This window comes from Zootoca vivipara, chromosome 2, assembly GCF_965207765.1.
Source record: "Zootoca vivipara chromosome 2, rZooViv2.hap1.1, whole genome shotgun sequence".
NCBI lineage: Eukaryota > Metazoa > Chordata > Lepidosauria > Squamata > Lacertidae > Zootoca > Zootoca vivipara.
This window is the reverse complement of record NC_142584.1, coordinates 22,335,098-22,362,854: the sequence shown is the minus strand read 5'-3', so window position 1 is coordinate 22,362,854 and position 27,757 is coordinate 22,335,098. Positions and strand designations below refer to the sequence as shown.

The window sequence follows — 27,757 nt, the reverse complement described above, 5'->3', positions numbered from 1 at the left end:
GAGGAGAGTGCAAAATATGGTCTGAAGCTCAACATCAAAAAAACCTAGATCATGGCCACTGGTCCCAGCACCTCCGGGCAAATAGAAGGGGAAGAAATGGAGGCAGTGAGAGATTTTACTTTCTTGGGTTCCATGATCACTGCAGATGGTGACAGCAGTCATGAAATTAAAATACACCTGCTTCTTGGGAGAAAAGCAATGACAAACCTAGACAGCATCTTAAAAAGCAGAGACATCACCTTGCCAACAAAGGTCCGTATAGTTAAACCTATGGTTTTCCCAGTAGTGATGTATGGAAGTGAGAGCTGGACTATAAAGAAGGCTGATCGCCGAAGAATTGATGCTTTTGAATTATGATGCCAGAGGAGACTCTTGAGAGTCCCATGGACTGCAAGAAGATCAAACCTATCCATTCTGAAGGAAATCAGCCCTGAGTGCTCACTGGAAGGACAGATCGTGAAGCTGAGGCTCCAATACTTTGGCCACCTCATGAGAAGAGAAGAATCCTTGGAAAAGACCCTGATGATGGGAAAGATTGAGGGCACAAGGAGAAGGGGATGACAGAGGATGAGATGGTTGGACTGTTCTCGAAGCTACCAACATGAGTCTGACCAATCTGCAGGAAGCAGTGGAAGACAGGAGTGCCTGGCGTGCTCTGGTCCATGGGGTCACGAAGAGTCGGACATGGCTAAACGACTAAACAACAACAACAACACCACTGTAGGCTAGTTTTGACACATGTCGACTCCCCTGTCTATCCTCCAACAATCAAGCAAGATGCATTATCAGAATTCAATGACACATTCGAGCCAGGCAAACACTCAAGAAAGTGTGAGGCAAAGGCTGTGGCCTTGAAAGAGAGAGTGTGGTCTGGTAGGGGGCATAGTCTGGAGAAAGTCCCAAGGGCCAGAGAGACCTAGAGATTCCCCACCCCTGATGTAAAGCATCCTTGACAGATGCTTATCTCCTGTGTTTCCACCTTCACTTGCGGCTCTGTCTAGACACTCCTCTTGACAAAGCCTCTTATCTCCGTGCATAATCGTAATTTTCATTTTTAGATGCATATTGTTTGCCACTGCTGCCCCAGATGACCAGCTTGCTATGCAAGATTCACTGGACGCATTCCAGTTATTGGAAATCCAATAACTATGGAACCAACGCTTCATATCTAACAAAAATATAGATGCTCATGAATGGGAAAATAGATGATGGAAGATACAGATACCATAGATGCTCATGAATGAAAGACCTACCACTTGCACCACCCACTGTTTACCCTGTGCAGATTCTGGTTGAACACAATCTGACAGCTGTGTCCTTGTCACCATGTAAAGATATGGTGGCTTTACATGGAGAGCTACAATAACATTGGAAATGAATTATTGCAACACACACATACACACACACATTTTTCCCCCTCCCTGCCTTTCTTTGCAGTAGGACTTTGCTTAGAACCCTACATACACTGTGGCATATGTATGGTGTATACAGAGGCTTTAAATAGCACTTTTTTCCATTGGAAGCTGGGAGTGTAATCATGTTATTCTTGCTTTGGGAATATAGATAATCTTAAAAAATTAAGATTAGGAAAGAAGCCCACACAAGAATGCTAGATTTTGTAGAAAACAAGACAAGTGAGATAATGACGACGATAATAATAATAATAATAATATTTAATAATATTTAATAATAATAATAATAATAATAATAATAATAATAATAATAATAATATATTTATACCCCGCCCATCTGGCTGGTTTCCCCAACCACTCTGCGCAGCTCCCAACAGAATATTAGACAATAAAATACTTGAAAGTTAGTGGAATGTAAAAATGGTTTGCACCCTATATCCTTCTATAGTGAGTTTTTCTTGCTCTCTTCTCCATACATGTATGGACCATTTGTGTAATTCCTTCCATTTAAGGAGGTCCTTATACTGCATGTATAAAGAACCAGTGGAATGATTTGGGAAGGAAAGGGAAACAGAGGACTCAGTTGCCCCTTCATTTTGAAATTTTGCCTTATTCTTCTGTGCTTTAAAAATAGATCAAAGTAAAGTACAATAGTTTGAACATGGGAATATAAATATGCTTGAAACGAGCTGGAATCTATGTTTAGTAGGAGCAAAATACTACTTGGATTGGTCTCAATAGAGACGCCTTAATATGTCAATATAAAAGTGTTTATTAAACATTTGAAAGACAGACATAAATAGCACAGAGCAGGAGGCTGTTATGCAGACTTGAATGTCATGCAACGGTGCTGTCATCCGCACTAGAACAGCCTACAGTAATTCATCTAACTGAAACCAGATCCTGTAAAAAAAGGAGGAGGTGGTACTTGGCCAATGATGATTGACAGAAGGATGGGGGAGTCCACAGAAGTTGACTGCAGCTGGTTCCTTTGGCAGTCAGATCCATGGCCTCCGAAGGCAGAAGGGACCATTGCTCTCAACTGATTTGACCTCCTAAATTAGATGGGACATGAAGATGTAGCTACCAATTTCTACCAATTAAGGTCAGAAGTGGAGACTGACAGCATATGACCCTAAGCATCTTTACTTGCAAAACCCTACTGAATTAAAGGGTGCTTGCTCCCTTGTAGGTATGTTTAGGATTCCTTGAGAAAACAATGAATGGCCCATGATCCCCTAGGGAGCTTCATGGCTAAAGTTACTCTCCACCACATCTAGATATCTATTAGGTAGATATTCTGATCACCATTATATTTTCAGGATTTTGTCAATACCAAGAGTCGGAAACACTGTTTCCTAAAGGTTTATCCTGCCATATCTGTGTGAGTGACTTTTATGCCACACCAACTGTAGACCTCATCAACCCTTAACCAAATCATGAGTTCATACAACCAAATATATGGTTGGATTCAGCAGAAGGTATCTCCATATGTTCTTGCTCATTGTGAGGCTAAAGGCACATTTACACCATAAACTTGAACCTGTGTAGGTCTCAAGGTTTCATCCATGAAATCTCTTGGGAACGTTTTCTGAGGGTATCTGCTAGAGGCTCCTTGTTCGCCACCTAGCTACCATTTCCAGATTACTTGCAAGGAAGCTTGCCGGATCATAATAATGTAAATCTTATGCAAACTTTATGCAAGTTCTTTATGATAATGCATGGCAAAGATTTCGTTCATGTGTTTGTTTGAATCAAAGCCTAGTGCTGTGTCCCCAACAACAGTCTGGGTCAGAACATGGCTTCTGTTTGGGGTGGAAGCATTTGTGGAGCAGACTCACGACCTGCTACTTTCCAGCGGGTTCAAGACAGGTGGACACAACTACATCTCACCTACCCGCCATTCCTGAATGTCAAGTCTACACCAAAGATCTGGCAATATTTATTAATTCACTTACTGCATTTATATCCCACTTTTTTCTCAAGGGAGCTAAAGGTGGCATGCCTGGTTTCCCCACTCGTTATTTAATCCCCACAATGACCCTGTGAAGTAGGTTAGGATAAGAGTCAGTAACTGGCCCAAGGTCACCCAGTGAGCTTCATGGCCAGGTGGGGATTTGAACCCTGGTCTCCCAGGTCCTAGTCTGACACTCTAACCACTACACCACACTGAACTCTCTCTTAGTATGCCAGAGGCTTTGGAGCAGATGGGTGGGTGGTCAATGGACCATCCATAGCCAAGCAAGCTTAACAACAACAACAACAACAACAACAACAACAACAACTTATTATTTATACCCCGCCCATCTGGGTGGCTTCCAACAGAAAAATAAAATAATCTATTAAACATTCCCTAAACTTCCCTAAACAGGGCTGCCTTCAGATGTCTTCTAAAAATCTGGTAGCTGTTCTTCTCTCTGACCTCTGATGGGAGGGCGTTCCACAGGGCGGGTGCCACTACCGAGAAGGCCCTCTGTCTAGTTCCCTGTAACCTCACTTCTCGTAATGAGGGAACCGCCAGAAGGCCCTTGGTGCTGGATCTCAGTGATGAGGCTGAATGATGAGGCTGTGATGAGGCTGAATGATGAGGGTGGAGACGCTCCTTCAGGTATACAGGACTGATATCTTCTGCCCCAAAGCATCTAATATGCCAGGCAGCTGGCCTCTCTGTGGATGGCTGAAATGGATTGTGGAATGTCTCAACCCCAGTCTGGAGTTTGTGCAGAGTTGGGTGGATTCATTCTTCCTGCCAAAACTTTGGGGGGCAGAACTTAATCATTCCACACATCCCTAGTATGTCTATGTACATTTTCACCCCTTTGCCAGAAGTAGAGAACTTGATTGTTTCCCTCCAGATTTCTTTCCCCAAGGAACCTCATGGGTTACATGCAGCTTTTGGAACACAGAAAACTCCAATCCCCATTTCCAGCTCTTGCTGGCAGAGAAGACTAAATGAGTTTCTTGTGGTTCTAAGCAAGACATGATGTAATGTAACAGCACATTGAATAACAGGTAAAAGGCATCTCACCAACAATCAGAGGATCAGGTCTGACCACTTCCTGTTAATGTAGCCTGTTTTCTGTTAACGTGGCCTGAATTCTCAAGTAGTTTTTAAAATTATAATTAATAGGCTGTTTTGTTGACATTTCAACCAGCAGTGCTTAGATGATTCAACAGTGAATGGGCATAGCAGCTAAAAGGCATTTGTTTCGTAGCGTGTTTGTATAACCGAAACTTCTATAATTTAGAAAATGCATACATTGGATATTAGTTATGCAGAACATGTATATAATAGGCACTCGGTTGTTTGGGACAGAGGGTGTAAGAAGGACCTGCTGCAGGAAAATGACTCCTAAGGGGATTGCTCCTTTTCAGGGTCCTGGCCAATCTTGAACAGCTTACCCTCCAACATTTCTCCAATGAAAATAGGGACATCCTATTCCACCATCATCATCATCACAATAGCAATGAAAACAAGCTTTAGGCTTTTGTTGAAAAAAACTAATAAAATGTGTAAGCTTTTTAAAGAACATATTCTAAATTATTTAAAATTTCATTCGGTTTTTTTAATTCTTCCCATTTTGTACAACATTTACTTCCAGTGCTAGCAGAGGCATGGATGTGATTTCAGGGTGTTATTTTTGGAAAGAAATATAACTTAGAGGAGGCTATAATTTCCATTATGTAACGAAAGATTCATAAGATTATGGAATGAGACCAACAGGGATTTTTGCCTACTTGTTGTTAACTTTTTTAAAAATATGAAGCCCAACCAACCTTCATATCCAATTTGTGGGGTTGCCTGCTCAATCAAGACCACACACACACACACTGTCACTGAACAAGAAATTGCCACTCTCTGTACTGACAATGCAACTTGAGAGGTCATCCTCTCCATCAACCCACAAGCAAGTGATGTTAAAACTGGCAGCCCCAATCAGGTGGGGCAATTCTTTCACAAAGCACCAAGTAGATCGGGAATTGTTCTGTAGAAATGATTCATTCTGGCATATTTATTAATTTCAGAATGCAAACTGCATACGGCTTTTCTGGGTATATAATATGTTCCCAAGGCAGCTCACATTAAAAACAATGAGATGCATTATATAAAGTATGCAGCATCTGTCAAACTGAGAATCAAACAGAACAATGATGTAGAAGCCTGGATAATCTAAAATAACCTTTACCCCAAAGTGGGATCTTAATGCGCTAGCATTGTCATAGCGGCAATGCAAAATGACCCCTCTCTTACAGATCATCGCAATGAAAGTGTGTTTCAGAGGCATGAGTAGAAGTAATGAAGGTACCATACAGGAGCTGCTGGAAAGTTATCATTTAATAGAACAACTCAAGAGCAAATAAGGAGGCTGCAGGAGGAGGCAAAACAAAGCTTCACAATTACAAAAGGAAAGTTCTTTGCTGTTGAACAGATCCATATATAATATAAAATCAATGATGGGGTTTTGGAAATGTCAAAGTCCCCATTACATTAGTATGGCAGTAAGTTATTTTACATAAAAGTTATATGCAGTGCTTTTTTCTGGGGGGGGGGGATGAAGGGGTACACATACCCCTAAACATTTTGTGCACCTTTGTACTTTTGTCCATTTACTGTATTTATTTTTCCTGATTTGAACTATAAAATGGTGATTTTCTATCTGAGTCAAAATGAGAGTACTCCTAAACTTTTTTTTTAGGGGGGGGGACCCCACTGGATATATGTGACACACTCTACGCACATTATTCCATTGATGCTAGAAAACTTTTCCTTGGAAATGCCACAAGCCACTGAAGTTTCTTCTCTCCTCCCCCCCCTTTTATATATATAAAAAGGCATATGATCATGTTGTAGTGACGTTTGGATTAGGTTAGAGACGAGGGAAATTTAATTGATGTTCTCTAAGATGCTGAAGAGTGTGAGCTGGAATTAATGTGGATCCTATTTTCATGTTCTTATTATTAAAATGTCAGTAGGCACCAGTTACATGCTTGGGGAATTCCACTGTAATTAGTTCTTCCTAGAACTTACATCCAAACTCTTTTCTCCCTCTTCCATTTGTCTGCCCTACACTCTCAAGATTATGTACACAGTGCCCTGATTCAGAGGTCTAAGAGCCGGCTGTAAGCATGTGAAAGTTTGTAAGTCCTCACAGTGGAAGGAACAAAAGAAAACAAGTTTATTCAGACAATAACAGAAAATGCATCACTGTAGATGTAAAAGCTAGTTTGTGACACAGGAAGACTAAACTGGTACAAAAGCACTAACAGCATGCTATAAATAATGGTGGAAGCAGTATACTGGAAAGACCAGGCACCCAAAAATTAGCCAATAGAGGCACACTGTGAGCCTGTGCCTGTGTTCATCGGACCAAGAGATTCAATGTCACGTAATTGGGGATTGGGGCAGTGTGGGGAGGACAGTTGAGCTTTCTGGATAGAGGGGGGTGGAACAAAAATCAGAGGTCAAATGGTAGGTTGAGGACAGAATCCAGAGAAGGCAGGAATGGGCAGGCCATGGAAGCTGGTGAGATGTTCAGGGACCAAAGTGTGGAGAAAGAGATCAAGAAGATTAAGGCAGGGGCTCTACTCTGACTTGTTGTATGATAAAGGCAATCAAGGGTGATATCAGGAAAGGGAAGAGCAGGGCTCTGTCACAATAACTGGGTGGGGCACAGCAAAGAGAAGAAGAACCAATAATACAAGTTGGACCCAAGGGGATTACTAAGCCCAGCAGAAGAGCACTGGTACAAGGGATCACTCTTAGAAGATCCAAGATTCTGATCTGAATCTCCTTGCTACCACAACACATCCCTTGTCACCAGGTACTTGTCCACCAATAGCGCAGTTGCTTGGAGTGTGGTGCTGATAATGCCATGGTTGCAAGTTCGATCCCCTTATGGGGCAGCTGCATATTCCTATATTGCAGGGGGTTGGACTAGATGATCCACAGGGCCCCTTCCAACTCTACAATTCCACAAGTCTGTGAAATGTCATGCTTCTCCGTCCTTCCACAATGGTACCTCTGCACCACTGCGGCTCTTTCCCAAGATTTCCAGGCCCCATTTCCTCTTTCTTCTCCCAGTCTACCAGCCTGTGGTCCCCAAGAACCTTGTCATGTTGTGCTTCTATGGACCAAAGTTCTTACCAATGCAATTTTCTCCTCTTTGGAGCACCTACAGTTGGAGACTAGTGAGAGCAGCCCTGACTTGACATTGAAAGCTTTCTCTCCACTCAGGAGCAATCCCTTGAATAGATCAGGAGCAGCATGTGATTCCAAGCCCCACTTTATCTGTCCCCGCACTCTCTTATCACATGCAAAACAAACATATCATTATCATCTGCACACATGGTAGCTCTCTTGCCGTTTGCAGTTCTGAAACGGAGCTCGGGTGCTGCACGAGTTCCAAACCGGAACAAAATGGCATGACGTAAAACATACTCAATCCCAATTTTATTCTCCCTTGGCTTTTGGTTATTGTGGGAAGGTGGGAAATTAATCCATATGGGCAGTTTCCCCCAATCTCACCAGTGCAAAATCCACAAAGGGGTCTAAAACCTTAATTCAGCCCAGCTACAAAGCCTGCCATTTCGATGCAGCCTCTCGTGTCTCAGTTCTGAGGGTCCCGAATACACTCACCAGTTTGTTGGCCAAGAGGGCAAGCTGCATCCACAGAGTACCAGCTAGAGCTTGCTAGCTAAAGAGCCACGGCAATTACTGAAGTGGAACAAAACTGCGCTCTCCTTAATTTTCTTATTTATGTCCACACCACACCCCAGAAAGCTACAGCTCAAGCTAGCCTTTTTTATCTTTGAGGTCTTGATTCTATGGGGTGCTAAGCAACCTTGGCTCCCACAGCTCATTGAGCATTTAGGACAAACGGGCTCTTCACAATAACCCTGGCAGCCATTCAGACTTGTGCTTCCGCATTAAAGTGTTAGATACTTCCAAGAAAGCAAAACAAAACCGAGAGAGACACAGAGACAGAGAAAGTTGCGTGTAAAAAGGTCAGTTCATCTCTGAATCATTGTTGTGGCTTTGCTAAATCCTCCTAACCATTTTTTTCTTCTGAAAATGGGATCTTCTCCCTAAATTTGGTTCTGATGTTCTGGTTGATTTCGTATGTTTTAACTTTTGCTGGTATTATTATTTTTTGTTTGCTTCAGGGTTTGTTTTGGTTTGTTTTTGTTGTTGTTTATTTTTTTTAAAAAAGTGTATGCTTTATGCATCCCCCCCTTCAAAACAAAATGAAACATGGATTGAGTTTTAATTGATTTTGTAGTTATGTATTTTGGGCAACACTTCAAGCATCAGCATGACAGAGGATGAGACAGACAAGTGTTTGAAACAAATAAATAAATTTGGCTCTCTAAAAATATACAATGTGCCAGCCTTTTAGGAGGCAGACAATTAAAATAATCTGTGTTTGTTTTGTGTCAGGCTCTGCTTGAACATGTGACCTTCCCAAAGGAAAGTTTCAATGTTTCTACTGCTTCTGATTAACGCTGTCCTAGAACTAGTCTACAAGACTCTTCTTACACCACAAAAGATGAAATAGGACTGGACCAGGGCCGAGCTGAATCCAGAATGCATCTCTCTCCCTCTCCTTCTCCCTCCCTCCCTCCCTCCCTCCCTCCCTCCCTCCCTCTCTGTGTGTAATTTTCCCAGTGCAGAAACTCACACAAATATATGTGTCACATTTCAGTGATCATTTGAAAGGGGGTAGAGGGATTGAAACTGATAAAAAGAAATGTATTCCCATTCAAGGCAAGAAGCAGTGCTATCACTCTTATTTGTCTCTGTGACGCCTTAGTCAAATCCGAGCAGCCATGTGCAGCTGTGACATCATAATTCTGATGGTGTGATCCCTGATTGGTTGGATCACATAGCAAGAAGATTTCAGGGGAGAGGTGAGCCAAAGTGGCATGGAACAGCAACAAATAGGAGAATGCCAAGTTTGTTGATTTAAAAAGGAGGCTTTCAGAGAACATATGGGGAGGCAGACTCCCCTCCCCACACCAAAAACAGCCATGAAAATTTGGCACAAAACCCGGACTCTGCAACCGTCTGGCCTCAATGCAAACCCAGTTGTGGTTTTTTTGGCTACACCAACACTTCCCCTCTTCCCTTGCAAGGCACAGCTGTCCTACCCAATGAGACTTCTTACAAATAGATCATGGGTCTGGTCCAATGACATCCCCGTAGCCCAGTGGTTTTCAACCAGTGTGCTGTGGCATGCTGGGGTGACTTGAATGGTCAAGGGTGCCGCGGGCAGCACTGGCCTCTGCCCCTCTTCCATCCCCTCCCTTCCTCTGATGCTCTCTCAGGTCTCTGCCTCCCAAAGGCTTGCACAGCTGTTTGTTGTAGCAACCCTGGCTACAAGCTCTCCAGGTGAATGGTGCCTCTGGGGCTGGCCAAGGGGTGCTTCCCAGGCCCCTGTGGGGCAGTGAGGAGAAGGGGGTAGCTCAGAGACCAGGGACAGCAGCTGCGGCTGCCCAGGGGACTCCCAAGGAGAGGGGATTGGAGAGGAGGCCGAGGGAACCCTCAACAAGGGAGGGTGTCTGAAAAGGGGTGAACTCCTTCCTGGAACATGTACTTAAAGTCCACCTAAATTCTCCCGCAAGCATGGCCTTGAAAGCCCATCTTATAAGATCTAATGAGACCCACCTCTCCTTCTCTTAATATCACCAAATTGTGGCATCCCTCCTCCCGATACTCACCAAACCTCTCGGAACGACCACAATCCTTCGAAAAGGAGTGAGGGGCTGCCGGCTCTGCAGACAAGGGGTGACATAACTGGGCTCCTGAGCCCCACAGGGGTGCCACAGAAAGAATGCAGTTGGTTAAGGGAACCATGGACCTGAATAGGTTGAAAACCTTTGCCATAGCCTATTGAATCTCAATCAGCCAAAACACTCAGAGGAGAGATGCACTGCACACAATCACTGATGCCTTGCTCTCTGCCCTACAAGCCAAGCAGAGGATGCAGGTTTTGTTTTCATGGGGCAAGCTTGCAACCGGCTTTTGGAGCAGCCACACTGCTTCCTGACCCAGGGAAGAGAGGTGCAAGCAAATGTCAAAGCAGTGCCCAAGATACTACTGGGCACCCTACCCCCAGAGACCTTTGTAACGATGCCCTGTTTTCTGCACTGATCTCCAATATTACAACTATCTGCCTGGAGAGAAATCCTTTTTATCTTCCTTTCAAATTGCCAAGCATCCTCTCCCAAGGAAAATCACAGAGGAGGCAGGGTTTCCTGCACCAAAAGCGGGTGCCACTTTTCACCTGGCAGGTGCGTGTCACCCTACACAACTCATGGAAGAGGTCACCCTGCAAGAGAGAGAAGACACTGCAAGAGAGAAATGGCACCTTACAAGTCCTTCCCATCAGGGATTGGGCAAAGGGGGCTAAAGAAAGGGAATGTGTCATATGGACTCCCCAGCCGAGTCTTTCTGGGCTAGATGGCTTAGGAAGAGAGGAAGGAAGGCAGTAGATATCTCAAAAACAGCAGTTTTGTTTGGGAGGAGGGCTAATGGAATTTGAAAGTTTTAAGGCAAAGAATAAACTATAGACTCAGTATGCATAACACACTGCTAATGGAAAACTGCTTGCGTAATATGCTTGCGGTATATTTATTTATTCAAAGCATTTGTTCAATCAAAAATTTCCTGGGCAGTTTTACAGTTGCTCAGAAAAACAAAAAACAAAACCCACAAGGATTATTTTACTATGCTACTCATGATGTTAGAACTACATTTTACTTATCCATATTTGAGTAATACAATGGCATGGGTAGGGGTGTATCTTGTATAGTTTCCAGTTGGGTCATCCCATTCAGACAAATTGCTGGAACATCTCGGCATGAATGTTTCCAACCCACCCCATCTGTATTCTAATGACTTACGGCTTCCCATCCTATCCATTATGTCCTTCTGACATCTCTTCCTGAATGTCTTGCTGCTGCTCTCCTTTCCCAAAGCTGTCACAATGGATGCAGTGTTCCACTTCGCTTTTTTCAAGGTGGCACACACAATACACTTTCCTCCAAGCCATAGAGCCCAGCTTTCCCAGGCAGGAAAGAAGTGCAAAATTTAAGGAGAAGCATTCACAATGAATAAAATCTCAATTACTTGTCCTGCTTGTCCTTATCTGACTCTTCATCCATCTGCCATTTTAATATTTCTGAACACATTCTCAAGGAGGTCTGATTAATATATTTCTGCCAAAAAAAGTCCCTGCATTTCTTGGCAACACAATGTTCAGAGAAAGTCTAACAAACAGTGCTCTCATAAGTTTTAGATAGATTCTATTACAGTATGTTGGTTTCATCTGAAAAATATACACAGGTATGTCCACATATTCCTTTGTCAAATGATGGGATCCAGCTACTTCAGCCTCAGAGATAAGAGAAGGAAATAATAGCAAATCATTTTCTCAATGGTACTGCTAGGATTGGTCAAACGATATTGTACCATGTCCACAGTCGCTGAACCAAGATCTTTTATATTACTTAAGCAATTGCTCTGCATGATATTAAACTAAGAATTTGCTTCGAAGTTTCATCTCTTAACCCCCAATGGCAAAACAAATCATTTTACATTAATTCGCATAGCGGAGCCTGGAGCCGTAGGTATACACACGCATTTCACAGTCTGAAAGGTCATAAAACTTTTCTTTCTTTTTTTACCATCAAACACTGTGCAGCTGAAGGTTTGTTCAAAATCCTAAACTGTTTTCATTCTTCGTTTGCAAATGTGCAAGCCAAATGCTCTCTAAGTTCCATGGTCAAAGATCAGGTTCTGTTCGCTTTGATTCTTGCTTAATGTGCTGAGTATTCGTAACATTTTCCATAGAGAGTGATGTCAGCCTTGTTATGTCTATACTTAGCAGTTCTGTGTGGAACTACAGGTGATATGCTGGAGTTTGTAGGTAACCTTTCTTGAATACAGTGGTACCTTGGTTCTCAAATGCCTTGGTACTCAAACAACTTGGAACCGAAACACTGCAAACCCAGAAGCAAGTGTTCCGGTTTGAGAACATTTTTCAGAAGTCGAATACGCTCTGTTTTGAGGTTACGCTTCCAATTTGAGTGTCACACTTCTGTTTCGAGTGCCACACTTCTGTTTTGAGTGTTACCCTGAGGTCTGTCTGTTTTTGCTATTTATTTTGCGTTTTTGTTTTTGCAGCTCTCTCTTTTTTTGTGGATCCGTGGAACCCAGTTCAGCTACTGATTGATTGATTGTGTGACTGCAGTACATTGTTTATTGCTTTCATTTTATGGATCAATGGTCTCGTTAGATAGTAAAATCCATGTTTAATTGCAGCTTAGGGGTTGTTTTTAAAAGTCTGGAATGGATTAATCCATTTTGCATTACTTTCTATGGGAGAGCGCACCTTGGTTTTGGAACGCTTTGGTTTTGGGATGGACTTCTGGCATGGATTAAGTTTGAGAACCAAGGTACCGCTGTAATAACTACCTTCACTTTCCATTCTAAAAACATTTCTCTGCTTTTTCTGCAGAGGCATGTGAACGACATAGTAGTTTCTAAAGCCTGCCGATATCACCTTTACAATACCATGCTCTATATGTTTACAAATATAGAGAGGGCAGCATTGGATTGAGACTATGATTCGTTTCATGGGGATGGACACACTTTGACTGCAATCCTATACATGTCTCTTGCTTGGACTACTGCAATGCACTCTATGTGGGGCTACCTTCGAAGGTGACCCGGAAACGACAACTATCCAGAATGCAGCAACTAGACTGGTGACTGGGAGCGGCTGCCAAGACCACATAACACCGGTCCTGAAAGACCTACATTTGCTCCCAGTACCTTTCCAAGCACAATTCAAAGTGTTGGTGCTGACCTTTAAAGCCCTAAACAGCCTCGGTCTAGTATACCTGAAGGAGCGCCTCCACCCCCATCATTCTGCCCGGACACTGAGGTCCAGTGCCGAGGGCCTTCTGGTGGTTCCCTCGCAGTGAGAAGCCAAGTTACAGGGAACCAGGCATAGGGCCTTTTTGGTAGTGGCACCCGCCCTGTGGAACGCCCTCCCACCAGATGTCAAAGAGAAAAACAACTGCCAAACTTTTAGAAGACATCTGAAGGCAACCCTGTTTAGGGAAGCTTTTAATCTTTAAGAAATTAGTGTATTTTAATATTTCTGTTGGAAGCCACCCAGAGTGGCTAGAGTATAAATTAGTAGTAGTAGTAGTAGTAGTAGTAGTAGTAGTATTACATTGTAGTTTAATGGAACTTAATCCTGAACAAACAGGCACTCATAGGACTGTGCTCCATCAATATTATGGAATTCTTGCCTGGCACCACAGCCAGTGAGATGTGGCAATTGGCTCTTGGCCAGGAAGACCTGGATTCAAATCCCTCCACTGACTGGCCTTGATCCTTTCAATATCTATCTCAGCCTAACCTACCTCAAGCAAAGGTTATTGTGAGGGCATGTGGAAATGTAATAATTGTATATATTCACAGCCTTGAGCTGCTTGCAGAGAGAGAAAAGCAAGATACCCATGTAATAATTAATAATGCCAACTTATTTCTTTTATATATAAAAAAACAATCTCTTTGCTGAGCCTTGCAGTGTACATTTGCTGGCTTTGTAGTGAGCAAATAGGAGGTGACCAAGTCAGCTGCTCCACCCCTAATTAATTTTGGATTGGAATAGGTTTGCTTTATGGTGTTGTTATGTCAGTCAGAGACTCTCTTTATTCCTCCAAGGCAAACATGATGAAACGAGTGAGCAGATCTTATCGCAAAGGACTTTAACTGGGATATCTAAATAAAGCATTAGAAATAACAGGCACAAGAAAAATCAGTCTGAACCGGCCTTGAAGTGGTTTTATTGCCATTAAGCAACTCCTGAAGAATGTTTGGGGAAACAAAAAAGTTTCTTGGCCTTCCTTATAGATACAGTTCATCTCTGAGAAGTTCATGTGTTACAGTCTAATGTTTTGCAGCCTATACAATTTATTACAGATTAACAGTTTTAAAAGTGTTTTGCTGGAACACAGTCCCACCAAAGTGATATGAATTTATGCCAGGAATACACACCTTTAAGAAAATATTTTTTTAAACTCTTATGTGCTGTATGTGAATTGAAGAATCTCTAGCCTGACTTGAAATGGTGCTTCCTGTTTCGTTTCGTTTTGTTTTTAAAGAAAGGCTGGGCCTACAACAATCCAACACATCCAATGTCCTATCAAGATTATCATGTCATTCACCCAGTTTGAATGGACTAGACCAGGCACCCCCAAACTGCGGCCCTCCAGATGTTTTGGCCTACAACTCCCATGATCCCTAGCTAACAGGACCAGTGGTCAGGGGAGATGGGAATTGTAGTCCAAAACATCTTGAGGGCCAAAGTTTGGGGATGCCTGGACTAGACGCTGGGTCATAAAATGGCCATTCCACACATAGTTCAGCAGCCTAACTCAGGTATTCAACAGCCAGGTCACAGAAAATATTGAGGCTTTTCATACATACAGCCAGCTTCCACGGGATCATCTCCTGGCTGTCCCTGAATGCAGGGGTTATCTTGGGCTCCAAACCTTGTCTTCCCTGGGCTATGATGCTCCTGGTAGCAGAGATTAAGAATTTGCTGGGACCCCAAAACCAGAAAATTGCCTACTCCCCCAAGGACCCACCACTGCTCTTACTCGGTTTCTAAGCAGAGGTTGGCTGGGCATCTTCTCATGGATGCTTGAGTTGAGATTCCTGCATTGCATTGCAGGGGGTTGGACTAGATGACCCTTCCAACTCTACAATTCTATGATAGGTCACAATAGTGTGATGAGAAACCTCTCTTATTTTAAGTTAACAGGGCACACTGGGATTACTTTGTTTGAAGGGCCCCTAAATCCTGGCAACGGAACTCCTTGATGTTCCCAGCCACATTTCTACTACAAATTGATCACATTTAGGCAATAAACGGAAGCTATCTGTGGCTCAGTTCATGAAGGTAATCAGAGCCACCCCAAATTATGAACTTAGTCTCTTTGCTGCTTCTGCCTCATGCTTAAATGTGCAGTCCTAGCTAGTGCTGATGCAAAGACTGCACCGGAAACTGTCAGGAGTCTTACACCTACATACATACTTATAACATTAATTAAGATCTCACTAAGTAGGAGAAAGGGACGTGGGTGGCGCTGTGGGTTAAACCACAGAGCCTAGGGCTTGCCGATCAGAAGGTTGGCAGTTCGAATCCCCGCGACAGGGTGAGCTCCTGTTGCTCGGTCCCTGCTCTTGCCATCCTAGCAATTCGAAAGCATGTCAAAGTGCAAGTAGATAAATAGGTACTACTTCAGCAGGAAGGTAAAAGGCGTTTCCATGTACTGCTCTGGTTCGGGCTTAGTCATGCTGGCCACATGACCCAGAAGCTGTACGCCAGCTCCCTCGGCCAGTAAAGCGAGATAAGCGCCGCAACCCCAGAGTCATCCGCGACTGAACCTAATGGTCAGGGGTCCTTTTACCTTTAGGTAGGAGAAATTGACTGCTGAATTTACATAACAGTGAGAAGGCATAGCTCCCCTTTCTATGTCCTCGAAGTGAAGGATCACCTCTAGAGAGACTGAATATTTTAATTAGTTTTAAATAAACCATATTGAAACATGGCTTGTGGGGTTTGTTTGGCAAGCTGGATCAGATACCAAAGGCAGGTTTGAAAAGGCTACGTTCTTCAGAAACAGAGTGTGTCAAAGTATCAAGTGGTCTATCGCCATGGAAGGACTAAGATAGAGAACACAAGGAGCGCTTGTGACACTTGAACCTCTCTGCTTCAGAGGACAACTGTCGTGTTTATTGGAGTTTGCACTCTGTGCAGGAAGCACAGATAAGAGAAAACAATTTGGAAAAGGGCCAGTAATGTTACAAGAAGCGAAAAACAAGCTGCAGGTGGTGACGTCACGAAGCATCCTGAGGAAAGCAGAAAAGGGGGGGATCTTTGCTTCCAACAAATACTAAATGGATGAAGTTATCTTGCAACTCATTGTTTGCAAACATTCCATAAGGGCACAGAAATCTCTATGCTTCTTTGCAAGCCAACCTGCACAGCGCATCAGCACAAGTGTCAACAAGTGAGCAACAGGTTGACGTTATTATGTCCCATTATGTCCCAATGACAGCCGCTGAAACTTTGGGTGTTTTTCAAACCAGGAACTCGGATCTCTTTGTTCTTACCCATCAAAAACTATTATGAGGGCATTCTTCCTATCACACACCCTGAACTGTTTATGAATTCTTCACTAACTTCCAAGTACACTTCCCATTCAATAATAAAGGAAAAATTGACCATTGTTCAGCTCACTGGTACTTTTTCTTAATGGCAGAATGAGTCAAAGGAAAGAGCACAGATTCCTGGGCAAGAATGAAGTTGTATTGTCCACAAAGGGGGTGGGCAGCTGTAAAATAAGGCAAAAAGCTTCATTGTCTCAATGAGACTTGTTACAAGTTGAAAGTATCATTCTTTGATTATTAGACCAATGGTTTATTCAGACCTAATAAGATGTTAGTTAATTTAACTTTATTATTTGTCCTTTGCTTTGATAAAGACCTGACCTGGATGTACTAAGGCAGTGTTTCTCAACCAGTGTGCCTCCAGATGTTTTGGGACTACAACTCCCATCATTCCTGACCACTGGTCTTACTAGCTAGGGATGATGGGAGTTGTAGTCCCAAAACATCTGGAGGCACACTGGTTGAGGAACATTGTACTAAGGCAGGCATCCCCAAACTTCGGCCCTCCAGATGTTTTGGACTACAGTTCCCATCTTCCCCAACCACTGGTTCTGTTAGCTAGGGATCATGGGAGTTGTAGGCCAAAACATCTGGAAGGCCGCAGTTTGGGGATGCCTGTACTAAGGTTTGGTGTACAACCTCGGCCAGCATAAGTTGTAGTAGGGAGTTGTAGCCGAGCAAAATATGAAGGGCCACAGGTTCCGCCCCCTCTCATGTAAAGGTTAATCATCTCTGAATATGAAGAGATTAGGCCATGGCACATTATGTGCTCTAGTGATATGCTATGGTCTGCTATTGATGTTTGAGGAGGTCTTGAATGCCAGACAGGTCTGACTATATCCCATCCAGTGCCAAATTTACATATAAGGTAACCAAGCTATAGCTTAGGGCCCCACTCTCTTGGGGGACTCCAAAAAAATTGAAGGGAAAAAAACTGGATGTACATTTCCAAAATATAAGATAAAAAACAAATAAAATGGAACATGTTATAGCAAGTTTCTAGAGACTAGATTATGAGTCTTTGTAAATTGTGTTTCTAAAGGAACTTTTGTTACTGCCAAATGCCAATGTGTTTGCATTATTAAGTTTGTTATGAATAAAAAATCATTTTAAGTTAGAGCTTAATACTGTAATTATTTCACTATTAATATACTTCTTCTTAATTGTATTTCAGTTCAACAATTGCTTTGATAAAATACATATTTTCCTATGTGCAAATGGCTTTAGATACCCATTAGGTCCATAAATTACCATATAGCATATATTCAACACAAAAAACAGCGACAATTTGTTGTTGACCAAGGACAGCTGTACATATAAAGGGCCCCATTACCTTCAGTAGCTTAGGGCCTCATCAAACCTAAATCCGGCCCTGATCCCACCCCCAACTGGCTATAATGTAGAGGCTCAATCCCCAAAGTCTCCATTTCAGGGCAAGCTGTGGGGCTGATTTTTGACACTTTGTAGTATTGGAGCCTACAATTCAGTTTTCATAAACATTGTTTGGTGTCCATTGTCCTCATCCATAACTCCAGGTATCAGGCATTATGGCTTGATTTAAAACCAAGCCCCAAAGCAGTCATTCAGTATAAATTATTTTACCAAACACTTTACGTCCCATTAAGAATTGCCACCCTTACAGAAATAGCATTGTCCCATCAGGAGAGACTCTATAAATCACCGCCAGCTGCTCTGGCACTGCTATTTTTCATAGTAATTAAAATACTTAGAGCTGTTGCAACACCTGTACAACCACATTCCGCAAGTTGCTCAAAAGGTTCCAATTCCATTTTGGATTATTGCTATGGAAACTGCGCCACCCTTCTGCTCCCACATAAATAAAACGAGAGACAGTCCAAATATTGCACTGAAAAGAACATTTATTCATGAACTGTCTGGAGGGGAGGAATGAATAGAGAACAGCTGCCTCGTACCCTTTCCTCTAACACACACAAAAATACGGAGGACCCTCTCACATTAACCTAAAGTCTAAAACAAACAGGCATGTTTTCATACTTTGATCTGTGAAACAACTTATCATGGAATAAATGGACAGCCAATCAGAAAGCTTGGCTTTGAAAAGAACTAGTTGAGATTCATGAAACTGCAGAAAAATCAGTCTGGTTTTCATTGAGAATGAAAAGCAGCAGAATGAAGATGAAGTGTTGCCCAGGTGTGAAAGGAGGTAAATAGTTTCACCATTATAGGCACCATGAAAGTCAAGATGATTTAATACATGGTGTCTTGTAGCAGCTAGAGCAGGGGTCAGCAACCTTTTTCAGCTGTGGGCCAGTCCACCATCCCTCAGACCTTGTGGGGGGCTGGACTATATTTTGGGGGGAAATGAACAAATTCCTATGCCCTACAAATAACCCAGAGATGCATTTTAAATAAAAAAGCACACATTCTACTCATGTAAAAACACCAGGCAGGCCCCACAAATAACCCAGAGATGCGTTTTAAATAAAAGGACACATTCTACCCATGTAAGAATATGCTGATTCCCAGACCGTCCGTGGGCCGGATTGAGAAGGCGATTGGGCCGCATCCGGCCCATGAGCCTTAGGTTGCCTACCCCTGAGCTAGCGAAACCATTGGATGTTTGAAATGAAGATATAATCAAACTACCAGTACAGGTCAGCCTAGTAGAGGTCCTACTGCTGATTTTCTGATGTCAAAATTCACAGTGGGACAAAATAAGAGCACTGTAAAATTTAATGTGTGTTTATTTCTATCATGCAGGCCTGATGCAATTGCTAAATACCACAATCAATTTGCCAAAGGACCATTTTTGTTTGCCTGTTGTTGTTTTTTCATTTGGCAAAAAGAGCTACCGTTCTAAAATTTACAACTAACAAATGCCTCTCTTTCTATTGAGGTGTATACACTTTATGAACATTCACAAGAAATTACTGTGTTGGTCACCAGACAGACAAGGGCATTTAGAACATGACATGAGAAAAGTCAAGGAGAGAGGGAGATGGTGAATGAAGAGAGTTTAAACTCATGCATGGCATTGTGGAAAACAGGTAGAAATACTCTCCACAATTTCCCACAACACCAGTAGATACAGCAGCAAGCAGGTTTTGGGTGTCAGATACTTCACAACTATATCTAAAACCTGTAAGCATTCAAAATAAACTTTATGAGAGGTGTGTTTATGTTGTACTTCTGCTCAACAGCTGAGAAAAGTTAAACAGCACTGGATACAAACTAAGAGCTCAGTGATATTTTTTTACTAATTTAATTTAAACTGTTTGTCCACACAACAGCTAATTCTTCCTACAACCTGAAAAGGAAAACTCAATTTCTCAACAATATAAGGTGCATATGTTTCTGTAGCATAGGTCTGATGCAATAACTAAATGCCACAATAAATATGTTCATCTTTGAAGTGCCACGTTAACTTTTTATATATATAAAAACAGACTAAAATGGCTGCCTCTTTTGCATTTGCCATACATGAATGCCTCTCCTATTTATCTATTTGCAAATTACATGGATTCATTTTGCAAAAAAATCACAACATAGGCTATTTACACCTTTTAAGCTTCCTCTTTCTAATGGCACACTGAGTAAATGTCTTCAGGAAATATAGAGAAAGTACAGCCTTTCCAGATTCCCGAGAAACATTTCATTTGCAAAGGGTAAGTATTTAACACCGTGACACAAATTCAAACAGCTTTAATGCCACATTTGCTGTATTTACAGAAACAAAACAATAATTACTTGTAAGAAGAGAAACTGAATGTTACCTGCTGCAGCATGCATATGGGAATTCATAGCCCTGGTCTCTGGCATGACAAACAAGCTGGTTTTTTCCCCCTTGTATTTTGCTAGTAGGTACAATCCCTCCCTCTTTCATATTGTTAAACAAACATCACATGCCTGGAAACACTCTGAAAGTATTCCTGAAAAAATGACCTATTCAAGGAGTAGACTTGAAGAGCACCAGTGTGGTCAGCTGGTGAACCCTACAGCTGGGTTCAGATACCTGATGACGAATAGCCTTGAAGCAGTTAGCCTAATTTTCCCTGCCGCATAATGGAAGTAATAACAATAACCTCCGGAGCAAGGAAAATGATAAAGAGACCTAGGCCACCTTGAAAACGTGCAACTTCATTGGAGTACAGACTCAGTTTTATTCATTGCTGCAGTTCAGGTAGCTGGAAGGAAGAAGATATATCACCCACTTGCTTAACTGAAATGCTGCTACATAAAAACCAGCTCAGAAGGAAAGCTGATGAAGTTTCAGAACAAGGAAACTATATCATGAAAAAGCTCAGATTACTGTTTAGAGGCGGGAAGGTAAACGGTGTTTCCGTGCGCTGCTCTGGTTCGCCAGAAGCAGCTTTGTCATGCTGGCCACATGACCCAGAAGCTGTCTGTGGACAAACGCCGGCTCCCTCGGCCTATAGAGCGAGATGAGTGCCACAACCCCAGAGTCGGACACAACTGGACCTGATGGTCAGGGGCCCCTTTACCTATAGGGACCCAGGTGGCGCTGTGGGTTAAACCACAGAGTCTAGGGCTTGCTGATCAGAAGGTCGGTGGTTCGAATCCCTGCAACGGGGTGAGCTCCCAGCTCCTGCCCACCTAGCAGTTCGAAAGCACGTCAAAGTGCAAGTAGATAAATAGGGACCGCTCTGGCGGGAAGGTAAATGGCATTTTCGTGTGCTGCTCTGGTTCGCCAGAAGCAGCTTTGTCATGCTGGCCACATGACCCGGAAGCTGTCTGCGGACAAACGCCGGCTCCCTCGGCCTATAGACACGGCTGGACCTGATGGTCAGGGGCCCCTTTACCTTTACTGTTTAGAGGCACTTTGTATATGCCAGAGCCCAGAAGCACCACCACCAGCTGTGCTCTGCTGCCAGTATCTATAACACATGGAATAACAAAATAAAAAAATTCCTTCAGTAGCACCTTAAAGACCAACTAAGTTTATATTTTGGTATGAGCTTTCGTGTGCATGCACACTTCCTCAGATACACACATGCACACGAAAGCTCATACCAAAATATAAACTTAGTTGGTCTTTAAGGTGCTACTGAAGGAATTTTTTTATTTTGCTTCGACTCAGACCAACACGGCTACCTACCTGTAACATGGAATAACATACCTTCTGACTTTTCTCTGATGAATAGAGGGACATCCTACCGGTATTTAATAATAATAATAATAATAATAATAATAATAATAATAATAATAATAATACCCCCGCCCATCTGACTAGGTTGCCCCAACCACTCTGGGTGGCTTCCAACATAATTAAACATAAAAAAAACTTCTCTAGGCAGAGCTGCCTTCAGATGTCTTCTAAAAGTTGTATAGTTATTTATCTCCTTGTTTCAGGGGGGGGGGAGTCACATATGGAGATACCCTCCAACATTTCTCCGATGAAAATAGGGACATCCTACCATACCCTCCAACGTTTCTACGGTGAAAATAGGGACGTCTTAAGGAAAAGCAGGACAGTCCAGGATCAAATCAGAAACCAAGATGGCTTCTGTAAATCCGGGACAGTCCCCATAAAATGGGGGGCACTTGGAGGGTCTCCCATCTGTGGTGGGAATGTATCACCTTCTCATAGAGCCTCTAGCCATGTCGAGCAGCAGCCATTTGACATTGTTACAACCAAAGGTTAAGGGTGCAAAATGGAGGGAGGTCTGGCATGTGCTCTGGGGTGAGCACTGACCTGGTGGGGTCATGTGGCAAGGAGGAAGAATTCTTCCCAGTCCTTTGTTGCAGAGCCACAGTATGAGCCTGTAAATGTGTCCAGAAGTTGGGAGGCAGCGGATCCCTCCTGCCTTAGGGAACTTCTCTCGGTTAATTGGGCTGATCTATTGCTTGCAACTTTCCTATTCTACTCCATTTTGAATAAATGGAATAAATTCACCACAGTATGGTTCTCTATGAGTCTATGGGTGTGCTTGGAAGACAACCACGAATCTGAACTGTTTGTCTGTCGCAGTTCAGATCCGCTCACAAGCTTTTCATTCTTCCTTCTTCCTCAGCCCTCCTCGTGAAACCAGAGTAAACTGTTTGCACAGCATTTCATGGATGCTGTAAACCCACCAAATGGAACATTTTGTCCCTATAATCTCAGGTAATGCAGGATTCTTAAGCTATGCAAGAGAGGTGCGTTGAGTGACAGCGACTGGACTAGATTCTGAAAATGTTGGAGCAAACTCAAGCTGCAGGGAGAAAGGGGTGGGGGGTGGGGAGATGCTTCTGCAGAGGGATAGAAGATGGGAAGGAAGAGGAGATGGGTCTCTGAAGTTTGTATTCTCCCTCAGTGGCCAGAATACAGCTGCTTGCCATCTCTTCTTTTTTCATATGTTGCATCCTGGCACAGTAGGATGAGCCTCCAGGCAGCTTCCTCTCTTTCTTCCCTTAGCCAACTTCACTGGAGGCTCACATTAAAAAACCGTGTCAGAGACATGTGTCATGTAAACCCATGTAATAAACTTTTCCACACATTATGCTTGCTCACTTGGGGGGAAAAGTCCTGCCCACTTTGGCACTTCACCTTTGCGATGTTTGCAACCTTCCATGACTTGGAGGGCAAAATTATGAAATGTATATACAGTACTGGAAATGTGAACAAATGTGCATACAGAGGTACCTCGGTTTATGAACACAATTGGTTCCGGAAGTCTGTTCATAAACTGAAGCGAACTTTCCCATTGAAAGTAATGTAAAGTGGATTAATCTGTTCCAGACGGTCCGCGGAGTACTTAAACTGAAGCGTTCATAAACTGAAGCGAACTTTCCCATTGAAAGTAATGGAAAGTGGATTAATCCGTTCCAGACGGGTCCGCGGAGTACTCAACCTGAAGTGTACTTAACCCAAAGCATGGGTGTAATTGGTTCCGGAAGTCTGTTCATAAACTGAAGCGTTCATAAACCGAAGCGAACTTTCCCATTGAAAGTAATGGAAAGTGAATTAATCCGTTCCAGATGGGTTCGCGGCGTTCGTAAACCGAAAATCCATAAACCGAGGTGTTCGTAAACCGAGGTTCCACTGTACACATTTTCCTGAGGACTCCTTTAAGAAAGAAAGAAATCCACCGCTTGTCACCTCTCTGCTTGCAGACCCACAATGAAACACTAAAATATCTTCCTTCACACACACACACACACACACACACACACACACACACACACACAGTGGTACCTCTGGTTATGAACTTAATTCGTTCCGGAGGTCCGTTCTTAACCTGAAACGGTTCTTAACCTGAGGTACCACTTTAGCTAATGGGGACACCAGCGCACGATTTCTGTTCTCATCCTGAGGTAAAGTTCTTAACCCGAGGTACTACTTCTGGGTTCGCAGAGTCTGTAACCCAAAGTGTTTGTAACCCGAGGTGTTTGTAACCCAAGGTACCACTGTATAGGATATGAAAACCTAACAAGCAGGAGCAATGCAAATATATCACACAATAGTACTTCAGAAAATAAAAAGTTAATTCAATTTTTAAAGTAAACAACCAAACCCCCAAAACATATTAAAACATGTTTATGAAAAATGCATTGAAACTGAGAGCAGCCTCGCTGAGTTAACGTTAGTAGTAAAATTCACAGTAAAAAGTCTGTAAAACAGCAGGCATAACAACGTAACAGTGAATAATATAACCGTCTTAACAGAAACAAACCCATGTCAAGTAACAACTTCAGCACCACTGACTATACATTCTCAGGCATAACGTCTTCTCTCCTCCTACAAAAGGAACAAGGATTCGAACCCGGTTCTCTACAGTTCCAACTGGTTGGTACTTATTAGTTTTTTGTAGGCTTCCGCCCACAAGGAACGTGTAGGCAAGTCCACTTAATTGCACAATACTTGAAGGCTTGCCTGGTGCCCCCCTTAATATCCTTTTGGTGCCAGAAAATCCTTGCTTTTAATTTATTTCCCCAGGGGGCGGGGGACACACCAAGATTGTGGAACACCTTGTCCTTTGCTGTTCACATGACTCTTTCACATTTTTTGTCAGCTGGTGGAGACTTTCCTACACCAGCAGACTTTTGCTGAACAGCTTTAGGTAAGAGTCTGCGTTGATGACTATTTCGATATGTCCTGCCTGTCTGTACTTTATTGATACATTTCATTGTGGTTTTGATTTTCACAAGCTGCCTTGCATGGGGTGTATGCCTCCGAAAGTGTCGGTGCCAGAAGATGGGACTAATGTTTGAAAGACCTTTAGTTTAGACAAGCAGAAGAACTGAATACTATTAGCAGAAGTGATCTCTGCCAGCTTCAGCAGCAAGCGAATAAGGTTGTCAGAGATGGATTCTTGAATGTCTAGGCTTCAGGCATGATCAGGTGATAAAAACCACTCCTGAGACAGGCAGGGACTATCAGGTTCATGTTCTCTCAGAACCTGTTGTTCAGATGTGAAAGGGGATAAGATTTTCAGTTGATTATAGGTTTGGATCAGTGGCATTCGTCACCAAGTTGTTGCCACCGGTCATTTCAAATTTATTGTTTCAACGTTTAAATGAATGGGGGGGGGGGAAATCCCATGTATTTGTAATTGTTCTGAAAAATTTAGCTAACTCTTAAAATGTCTTCCAAGATAAGCAATTTTGCATGCCCATGTGTCCACACCATACCTATGATGAGTCAGGCAGGCTTATTTAACACCTATTGTAAAAATAGATATTACGATGGCCATTTTTAATCCAAGGTTTCACTTGAGAAGAGAGGGCTGTGAAACTCTGGGGATGGCTGTAATATATAACAAATTTTAACTTGGCTTCCTTTTATTTCTCTCTCTCAGTGTAACAGGTAACCAAAGAAAGAAAGAAAGAAAGAAAGAAAGAAAGAAAGAAAGAAAGAAAGAAAGAAAGAAAGAAAGAAACCACAGGCACAACATACGAAAGGTCTCAAACAGAGGGAAACAAACTGTTTCTTCCCTTGATCCAAATAACTATCTTCCTGTCATTTTCCTTCTGAACAGAAGGCACTGTACTGCCATTTATTTGTCTCCTATATTTCATTCAAACTATGTTCCTTTTTCTAAAGGAAGGAAGAAAACATGGATTGGTAAAAGAGCTATAGGTATAATTGGCCTCCTTTAATACCAGAGGTTGGTTAATAATAATAATAATAATAATAATAATAATAATAATAATAAATTACTATCTAGGTGACCTTTAAATGATGAGCAGATGGTGGTTATTACTGACACCCCCTGCCTTGTTTGTGATTCTATATGCATCTGAACTCATTCTCCCACCTTCTCAACAGCTATTTTCAGACTCCAGAACTCCATGCCCAAATAAGGTCAATTTCTAATTATTTGCTGTCTAATACTTAAAAAAAAGTCAGGCCTTTTCCCCGTAAGCTTGTGTCAGAATTGATCTTAGTTGGTTGTTTTGATTGATGTTTCACCGGTCTTGTTTTAACTATTTTTATTCTGTACTATATTGTCATTTTATGATATTTTGTGGGTTTTCTGTTGTTGTTTTCCACCTCAACTATGATTTTCAGGCAAGGTAGAATTCAAGTTTACCAGGTAACTATGAGTAAGTCCCATTTGTTGAATTGGTCCCTTTGTCCACCTCTCCTTAAGCTACAACAGGCATGAAAACTCACTGCTACTTTAGCTCAGGAGTCAAGTGTGCCATTCAAGGATAAAAGCATCATGTGGCCACACACATCCCACTGCGTTTGGTTTTCTCTCCATGTCCAAGGACTCATTGACCACATTAAATAAAACTCCCAGCTCACATCTCCTATTCATCATTCTGTTGTAGCAGCCTTGTAAACAATGGGTTTGATTGCCTTTTCTATCTGCGCAATTTTATTATCAGTCAGTCGAAACTTCGTGTATACACACTGTGGATTGTGAAGGGGTGAAATGTTATTGACATTTAACACCTAAAATCTAATGTCAATTTGCTTTATATTTGTGCCAAGTGTAGGCGTTGGCATTCATTTTGTACAAACCATTTATCAGTCTACAGCCTCGAGCAAAGATTAACACCTGGGAAAGGATAACTGTTTTAATGCACAAATATTATCAATTCAGTTCTGTGGTCAAAGGCATGGTAGATGCAGCCACTAAGTGATAAAGATGTAGCATAGTCTCGGGTGAACAGCGTCAACAGCTAAAAAAACCAAGAAGGGGTGAAGGACGGAACATTTTACACGTTCAGTGAGATGGAATGGCTTTCCACTGAGTTGCATAATAGGCTATTTCTGCTCAACAGCTTTGGAAAAAGATTACACCAATATTTGTAGGCACCACTGAGACCTTTTGTATGAATCAATTAGATCCTAACCTTTCATATTACTTGTATTCCTATTTTTACACGCGTTATTTTTAAACTGTGTGTCAATTTGAGTTTCTTTACAGGCTTATTTGCATGACCCCTTTGTCGTTTACATTCTGTCGGCGGTGAGCCCTTTTAAAGCTCAATTTTCCAGTAAAGTATTAAGGCCCAATCCAGCCACCAATAAAGTCAACGGATCTTAGTAGTGATGAACTTTGGGAAGGAACGGTACTTCAGTTCAGAAGTGGGAGACTTCTTGGACTCCATCACCAACCAGCCCCAGCCCTCGTGGCCAACGGTCAGGGATACCACCACATATGGAGGGCCATAGGTTTCCCACACTAACTATACAACGGCAGTGCTAATCTGAATGATGACACATAGGTTACAGAATTAATTCTGATATTACTGAAACTGCATGTTTAAATGCTGCAAGTTAAAACAGTGAGCAAAAGCTTACCCATGAAAAGCTAGCAAAAAAGGAAGAAGGGTATTTTTGATCTGCAGGAGCAAATCCTTCTTCTTCATTCTAAAGTGGTGCAAGCCCAAGAAGTTTGCATTGCATTATTATTTTTCTTAACCAATACATTGGTCTTTCGAATCAAAGCCCACGACAGGGAAAGCTCATAGAAGATTTTGTTTCTGAAAAAACTGCACCTTTGTTTCTTTTCTTTTTCTCTGCAATGATTTTTATTAAGTTTTTCCGTTTCTATGTTCATTGTATTTTCCATTTCTATATCCATTCCTTATTCCTTTAACATTTATCATGGCTTTACATATACTTAAATTTCCAATTGAATAAAAAAGGGGGGAA

General features: G+C 42.3%; 1 protein-coding gene and 1 long non-coding RNA gene across 8 annotated transcripts in view; one reads left to right on the top strand and one right to left on the bottom strand.

Annotated features, from left to right (window-relative positions):
* Positions 1-27,757, bottom strand: part of KCNJ16 (potassium inwardly rectifying channel subfamily J member 16) — a 53,314-nt gene that overhangs the window by 12,211 nt on the left and 13,346 nt on the right. Inside the window, exon 1 of one of the 6 annotated variants that reach the window (XM_035104072.3) lies at positions 20,421-20,651. The exons of 3 other annotated variants lie outside the window; for them this stretch is intronic. The gene's annotated coding sequence lies outside the window, so the exon portion shown is untranslated. Of the gene's footprint in view, positions 1-8,049; positions 8,372-20,420; positions 20,652-27,757 lie in introns of those variants that run through there. 2 more of the 6 variants (XM_088661429.1, XM_035104074.3) reach the window with 2 other exon arrangements.
* LOC148686772 (uncharacterized) lies at positions 8,319-26,397 on the top strand. Of its 2 annotated transcripts, none has more exons than XR_015948005.1 (4): positions 8,319-8,417; positions 22,680-22,771; positions 24,796-24,988; positions 25,446-26,397. It is a non-coding gene; the product is annotated as an uncharacterized LOC148686772 (long non-coding RNA). The 2 variants fall into 2 exon arrangements; XR_015948006.1 differs by lacking the exon at positions 8,319-8,417 and adding an exon at positions 20,777-20,913.